The following is an 8,846-nucleotide window of genomic DNA, read 5'->3' as shown; positions in this document are numbered from 1 at the left end:
CTCATATATACTGTTATGTATCATCTGTGGCAAGATAAACTAGCTTAAAGTTTAGAAAAGATATACATAATTGTTTCCAAATTGTAAAAATGAATGCTGTAGTAAAAGTTTAAACTGTAGAAATATTCATAATTTGTAATTTGGTAATCTCATTTGGGACCTTTATTGAAAAAAAACAGCAAAACATAATAAATATTCCATTTAAAATGTTTGTTCCAATGTTACTAGTATTATTGAAGAAGTGAAACCAAACAAAGTACTGTATAATTAGAGAAAACTGGACAAAATCATGGGGAAAAAGAAAAAACTAAAGGATTGATTTTCCTGTGATTAGATTAGAGGTATTTTTTTCATGTTCTCTGTTTTACCTGATATCATCCAAATGTTTTCGCAGTAAAGTTTATACGCGTACAATATGTGTATATATTTCTTGCACCATTTTTTAGGAAACTAAATAATCATTGCCTAAATAAATTCAATGGTGTCATCATTTATACATATGGTAACTACAATTTAGTTCTAAAAATAAGCCCTGATATATAAATGTTTATCTTTTGTAAAGTTTTAGTTTAAAATACCTGGCATCTCTAAAAATAGTGAGGGTTAGAAATGACCAAAATGATTAAGGAACTTTAAATTTATTCTCATGCTAGAATTGAGCAAATATATCTTCAAAGTAATAGAATACAGTTGACTCTGCATGACTGATTGCATCTTCATCCTGTCGCTATAAGATGTAAACACTATGAAGACTGTAATGATATAAAATGTCCGAGAAATCCACAGCAACAACAAAACCACTGCTATGTTACACTTTTCATAAAATCTTAAATTATCATATCAACATAAATATTAATGAAATGTGAATACAAAGTTAAAATTAACTAATAAAATACAGTTGTCCCTTTTCATCCACAGATTACCACAATAATAAGAAATGAATATTAGTATTTTCATCAAATAATGAAAAGATTTGTTTTCAAAGACTGCTGTATTGAAATAAGCCATTCTGAGATTTGCTCAAAAGTAATTTGCTCAAAAGTCATGTTGGACTTATGTATAAATTGAGCACAAGTTTTTGTATTCTCATTACTTAGTAAAAGAACATTTCCATGACTTTTATTTAGTTGAATGTAGACAAGGTCAACATCAGATCTCTTCTACTGAGACATAGTACTAGTGTCACTGCAGTAAAAGAAAAATAAATATTTTTGCACATTGTATGTTTAATATTACTAAAACTTAAAAATTAAATTGATGACCGATTTGCTGAACTACTTTTTGGGTACTGAGATTTTCTTTATACACTCACACACACACACATTTATATATATATATATATATATATATATATATATATATATAGAGAGAGAGAGAGAGAGAGAGAGAGAGAGAGAGAGAGAGATTAGAGATATATTAGAGATGCCAGGTATATATATATATATATATATATATATATATATATATATATATAAAATATTGATATTCTCAACATTAACTCCATATGCATATTTTTCACTTTGTATGAGTGAAAAGAATTTGCACAAAGACCAGGTATTTATCTAAAGCACAAATCTCACTTTATATTCAGAACGCGTAAATTGAGGTGAAATGATATTTGGAATAGTGTTGAGAATAGATAACAAAAGTTTGTAAATTGGTAATAATCATGTTTCCATAATGTGACTTTGAGGCATGGCTTGAGAACTGGATCAAAGTTAAAAAGGGAAGTCTCACTCAACCAAACCTACCTTAAATTCGTATATACTCAAAGGACCAAAAATTTAAACTATCCTATAATTTCTTGATTTTTATTTTTAAATTAATAAATAAATCAGTCTATAATCTCAGTTTTTGAGATAGTTGTGTTTGCTGATTGTTTTGTATATAGCATCTCACCTAACCCTCCCAAAAGTCATAAAAGAAGATTGTAGTCTCATTTGATATGTAATGAAAATGAAGCTTTGAGGAAATACACAACATATTCAAGATTAATCTCTTAATAAATTATAGTGTCAGCATTGGCTTTCCATTGTGATACACTGTAGAGTCCATTCTTTGTGGGACTGTTTTTCTATATAGCAGAATATATGTCTAGGAGTCTAGACATACAAAACATTCCAAGTATAGAATAACATGTGCATGCCGGCATGCACGTGTGTGTTTGATGTTCTTTTTTTATGAAGAATATATAGAGATTTTTATACCAACAAAATGAAAATATCCAAAGGATTTTATTATCCATATGAAAAATACACTAATAAATTTAAACTATTGCAGCCCCATGACTTAATTGGGTATTTTATTCTTCTATTGCAAAGTTGAGATAATTGATTTTCTAATTACACCCATTACATGTTCCACTTCTCACATCCATTCATTGCTTATGACATTTAAAATCTAAGGAGAACGAAGAGAATAAAGTATTGGAGGAAAAATAGGTGCTCTGCTCTACTCGATTTGTTATGTGTACTATCTTTACATTTTCTTTTGTCTTTTCATATACAAATAGGCTTGTAGGGGAAAATACCAACACATGTTTTTCCTTAATTTTTTGTTTTTATTTCATCATGCTCCCTTTTCCAAAATTTCCTATCTGTCTAAAATATTACTTTCTACTTAGCTTTCCAGAAATTTATAAGTCCGAAGGCCCACAATGTGGCACCAAAATGTGAGGTCATTAAAAAATATTTGAATTTAGCAATGCATGTGGTTTGTAAATCATTAAATAGACATGAGTTCAGTAGTAAGAATTCTTCCTAACAGAAATATATGGGAAACATGTGACCCATAGCTACTACCTACTTATTTCCCAATGGATTTTATATAGCATAATATAGCATAGGAATTTTTCCTTGCATAGTGAATGGTTATATAAGCTTCTCAGTAACAATACACTGGAAAAAGTTATTGGTTCTCACTTGAGATTATAGAGGTGTGCCATTGAAAATATCTTTGTTTTTAATGATCTTGATCACACCAAAGCACAATAGAGTCACATTTTAAGAAAATAATTAGAATATTCTAAAAATTCAATGCATGACATTTAAAACTGAATGGTTATTCAAAATAACAAAGTTTTGGTATTTTGTAAACAAGAACATTTTCTGATTTAATCATGGGCAAATTTTTCTTATTTCTCTAAAGAGTTAAATATCATTTCTTTATGAAGATGGGATTATTAATGTTTTTGATAATACTGACCTAAAGAAATGAACACAGATTAATCATTTGCTTGAAATGTGGTATTTTAAATTCTTAAGCAATTAACAATAATAGATAATTTAAAGAGCTGTGCCTTTAGGAACAACAATTTTTAAACCTCTCCATTTTTTCTTTCTTTGGAAAAAGAAGTATGCTCTTATGGAATGTATAAATTCATTACACATTTTCAAACCTTAAAACCAAATGTTTTACCAATAGCAAGCCTTCTCTCTGGGGTTAATTGCAGTCCCTGAAACTTATTACTTGTGATTTTGTCGCCAATGGAGAAATATAGAATGTTGTATAAGTTAAGATCTTTGGTTATGACTGTGGGAAATTTCTCCATGATGAACAGGATTTGGGGATGGCAGTCAAATATAAACCTGACTGTTTTCTTCTAAAATTGAAAAAAAAAAAAATTCAATATGTGCTGAATTTGTCCTTCAGGTTTGTTTATCTCAGAGACTGCACATTCTAAACAATATGGGAATTGTAGTAATTTTAGAACCAGTGTAGATAAATTTACAAGTTAAATCACAATGTTTACAAAAGGATATATAGAGCAGTGTATCTTACCTATACCAGATGCTGGTAATCTGGACAGTGGGCTATTAATTACAGTGGGCAGTTTTTGGCCTTTTTCATATTGATTCAATTTTGCTAAATTCTCTTTCTAAGTTTCTTTCTTTCTTTTTCTTCCTTCCTTTCTTTTCTTTTTTTTCTTTTGGTAGCATTGGCCTATAATATCTGGTCAATATAAACATTTAGTAACTATTCATTTTCCTTTTAATTTCCAAGTAGATTATCTATTTGAAAACATCAAATATATATTCCACCATTGCCCCATATACAGCAAGCCAACATAGTCTTCTAAGATAAATGTACTCTTGCCCATAATGGAATAGTGAATTTTATACTCCTTTTTATTATATTAATATAAAAGCTTTACTTAGGTACAAGGTTATATGACATTAAACCTGTATGTAAACTGTTACTATTACTTAACAGTTTTATACAGGATAGAAAAGATCTGGATTAGGTAATTGCAAATAAATTATTATTGGCACATAAATAACAAGGGGAACAACTGATAACTCATTAGTTAAACTTGTCAAATAATTACAGAATAATTGCAGCTCTCATCAGCAACTGTTATAAGCTGACGAAATTTGTTTCAATAGAACATGTATAAATTTGCACTTCGTTGAAACATCTGCAAACTGTGGTAAACACTTTTAGTGCATAGGGCTAGAGGCATTTTTGAAGTGACTTTGAAAATGTTCAAGCCAGTAGTTTTTTTACTTCACATTTTGTTTACTACAAACTTTTCCTTTTTGATTCTTCTCTCCTTTTCCTCTTTCTCTTCTCCTTATTTTTCCTCTTACTCTTCCAATCTATTTTTATAAGAATTTTAAACACAGTACATGTGGTTCACGTCTTTAAACTCTGAACCTAAAGCTCTTATATATTTGAATGTAGTTTTTATAATGCAATAGATAATAATATTCCCAAACCAAATCCAAATATGTAATGATGTTTTCTATTTGGACATTTCTCTCATCTAAGATTCAGACATTCATTGACAAATATTTGTTGAACACAAGCTATATACAAAATACATGAGCTGTAGAATTGAAAAAGAGATCAATTTGTATCCAGAATTAATTTAATTAGATGGACTGTGTTCAAACTCCAAGTGATTTAGTTAAATTTTTCATATTTCTAGGTTATACTACTTGCATAGCTAATACTTTATAATTGGATTAAGAATGCACAGGAAGAATAGAGATTTGGAATAGAAACCAACCTTGAAACCTGCCTTTTCCTTAAACTCCTTAGGTAATCCCTGGCAAAATTTTCTTGGCTCTAAACTCTGAACAAATTATTCTTTCTTCCATCTCAACTTCTACCATGTGAGTTAAGGTGCTACTATCTTTTATCCAGATGCTACCTCACAGCCTCCTTAACACAGTAGCTTCTGCCTCAGCCTCTGCCCTTACACTCCATTAAGCACAAAGTCAGAGTAATTTTTCAAACAAACACACAAGCCAGATTACACTGCAAACTTAAATCTCTCCAGAGGTTAATGCACTGACAGTGAATGCTGAGCTCTCTACCTATGAGGCTGCTATCTAATCTTCCAAATTCACATTATTGAACTCAAATTCAGCTTCACTGGTCTTTTCTTTTGCTTGTGCAAATCCAATTATTTTACAATTTAACCTCTATAAATTTTCATTTTTATCTGTCTAAATGATATTTCACTAACTCCCTGTGCATATGATTTCCTACCTGGAGTCAACTTCATAGCTCTAGACTTAAGTTCTGTCTCATCAGAGAACTCTCTCTTTACCACACAGTCTATGATCATTCTTCATAAACTTAACAAATATTTATTGAATACCTGTGAACTGAGTCCTGGCCAGTTAATCTATATCATATCACTAAGCTATTAATTCCTTCATATGTAAGATAATTGTTATTTATCTCATCTATGTATTTATTTAGTTATTTATTCTGTCATTTCACAAGTTTTAACATCCAAGAGGCAAATTTTTGTTGGTCTTATCCATAGATATGTCTACAGGGCTAAACATAGGGTCTGGCATTTTATAAGCACTTAACAAATATTTTAAATAAATGAATGATTTCACAATATTTTTTGAGAGTCACTATGTGTCAATCATTCAGAGTTGCTTATCACACAGTTCTTGCCATCAAGATTGAAGGCAAGCAAATAAAAAAGAAATTATTCATTCAACAAATATTTTTTAAATATTAAATAAGCATCCACTACTGTCCTATGTGAGATACTAGCTGAGAAGTTATGAATAAAACATAACTTCAGTCACAAGGAATTGATATCAAGGATAAAAAATTTAACTTTTACGGGTATGCACTTAAAATGGGTAAGAGGGTAAATTTTATTTTATGTGTTTTTTGACAAAATTAAAATATTAAAAGATTTGTTACATTTAATTATATTTGAGGCACATTCTTTGATAAATACAAGTGTCTATGAAATTGCCTAATAGAAAGATTTGAAAAGAAAGAGAATAGAAACAGTGGAAATTTATTGTTTCACTGTTCTGGAAAACAGAAGTTCAAAGGAGAGTTTTGGTGAAAAAGTGACCTTTATACTGAGAAATGAAAGACAGGAATTGCCTGATTTAAGACAAGCATAAAAGTTCTAGGCATAGTTTCAGACTTTTAAAAATGGAGTCAGAGCAAAGGGCACATTAGAAGACTAAGATGAGTCTGAAGGAGTCACTAGTGATGGGATTGTATGATGCTGCAGGGTGGGGGATTCTGAAGACACAGTAAATTTAATTTGGGGTTTGAAAGGATTTTCTGAAGGAAAAGTTACAAAATCTGAGTTGAGCACTGAGTGTGATTAGGGAAGGTGAAGAAAATTTACTTCATACTATCCCTGCCAATCCTCTGGAAGAAAAACATGCTTTTAAAAGTGTTTCAAAAATGGAGTTTAGCTGGAAGAAAAAACAAGGAAGGGAATTACTGTCAGAGAGAATCAATGGAATAAATACAGGGCTTTTAAAAAATCTAATAGTACATATTTCCTTCTTTCACTTAAATGAAAATAGCAATGAAAAACATGATGGACATATAATCATCAAATAAGATGGTGCGTGTATCAGCTGACAATGTCTATCATAATCACAAACTGGATGGCTCAATCAGTGGAAATTTATCATTTTACTCTTCTGGAAAACACAAGTCCAAACTTCCAGGGTTGTTTCCGTCTGAGCATTGTAATGAGAGAAAATGTTCCAGCATGCTCCTTGGCGTATAGGTTGACATTGTCTTCTTGTGTCTCTTCATATCATCAATTTTTGTGTGTACAAGTTTCCCCTTCTTATAAGGACCCAAGACTTATTGGACAAGGTCCTACCTTAATTATCTTACTTTAAATTTATTATCTTCTTAAAGATCCTGTCTTCAAATAATATTTCATTCTAGAGGAGGAGCATGGGAGGATTAGATGAACTCTAGATAGGGCAAAGGGGTGGGAGGGGAAAGAAGGGGGTATGGGGGCAAAAAAGATGATGGAATGAGATGGATATCTTTACCCTAAGTACATGTATGAAGACACTAATGGTGTGAATGTATTTTGAGATATGAAAAATCGTGCTCTATATGTGTAATATGAATTGTAATGCATTCTGCTATCATATATAACAAATTAGAATAAAAAAACTTAAAATAAAAAAATAGTAAAAAAAATAAGATTGCATTCTAAGTTACTGGGAATTGGGATTTCAATATATAAATTACAGGGGAATACAGTCAGCTCATAACAGTTTGTCGAAGTGTTTTTGTGAACAGTAAACTATCAAAAACAAATTAGCATCCACAATACTACATATTCCACTGGGTAATTGCAAGGATCCAAAGGTATTGCTTATGAATACATGATTTCAAGGAGAAATGTATTTTTAAGACACTTATGAATGTGAAAATACATTCATAGGTATGGATTAAGTTTATTAAATGTTTTCAAAAGCCATTGATCAGGTGCTCACTTTGGCAGCACATATACTAAAGTTGGAATAATACAGAGAAGATTAGCATGACCCCTGAGCAAGGATGACATGCAAATTCGTGAAGCATTCCATATTTTTTAGCATAAGAATTAAAATCAAGAATCAATAAAGGCTTCTTCTCAGCAAAAGGAACAATCAGTAAAGTGAATAGAGAGCCTACAGAATGGGAGCAAATTTCTAGTACACACATATGAGAGCACTAACCTCTAGGTATTTAAAGAACTAAAAAATCTTAACAATCAAAACAAAAAACCCAAATAAGCCAATCAATAAATGAGCCAAATAATGAACATACACTTCTCATAAGATAATAAACAATCAATCAACAAATATATGAAAAAATGCTCAACATCTCTAGCAATTATAGAAATGCAAATCAAAAGTACTCTAAGATTTCATCTCACTCTAGTCAGAATGGCAGCTATTAAGAATACAAACAACAATAAGTGTTGGTGGGGATGTGAGGAGAAGGGAACACTCATACATTGCTGGTGGGATTGCAAATTGTTGCAGTCAATAGGGAAAGCAGTATGGAGATTCCTCAGAAAACTTGGATTGGAACCACCATTTGACCCAGTTATTCCACTCCTTAGGGACACAGCCACATCAGTGTTTATGGTAGCACAATTCACAATAGCTAAATTGTGGAACCAACCTAGATGCCCTTCAGTAGATGAATGGATAAAGAAAATGTGGTATGTATACACAATGGAATATTACTCAGCATTAAAAGAGAATAAAATCATGACATTTGCAGGTAAATGAATGGAGTTGGAAAATATAATGCTAATTGAAAAAAAAAGATCAAAAAATCAAATGCCAAATGTCTCCTCTGATACAAGGATGCTGAATCATAATGGGGATGGGGGACAGAGCATGGGTGGAATAGAGGAACTTAAGATAGGGCAAAAGGGAGGAGGGGGAGGGGAAGGCATGGGGGTAAGAAAGATGGTGAAATTAGACGGACATCATTACCCTAAATACATGTATGAAAACATGAATGGTGTGACTTTACTTTGTGTACAACCAGAGACATGAGAAATTGTGCTCTATTTGTGTATTATAAATTGAATTGCATTC

The 8,846-nt window shown here is 31.1% G+C and overlaps 1 non-coding gene across 1 annotated transcript; it reads left to right on the top strand.

Annotated features, from left to right (window-relative positions):
* Nucleotides 1–7,737: 7,737 nt before the first annotated feature.
* Nucleotides 7,738–7,844, top strand: LOC114106490 (U6 spliceosomal RNA). The gene has a single exon (XR_003585200.1). It is a non-coding gene; the product is annotated as a U6 spliceosomal RNA (small nuclear RNA).
* The last annotated feature ends 1,002 nt before the right edge of the window (nucleotides 7,845–8,846 follow it).

The sequence above is a fragment of the Marmota flaviventris genome, chromosome 15, assembly GCF_047511675.1.
Source record: "Marmota flaviventris isolate mMarFla1 chromosome 15, mMarFla1.hap1, whole genome shotgun sequence".
In the NCBI taxonomy this organism is placed as follows: Eukaryota; Metazoa; Chordata; class Mammalia; order Rodentia; family Sciuridae; genus Marmota; species Marmota flaviventris.
This window is presented reverse-complemented; position numbering and strand designations above follow the sequence as displayed.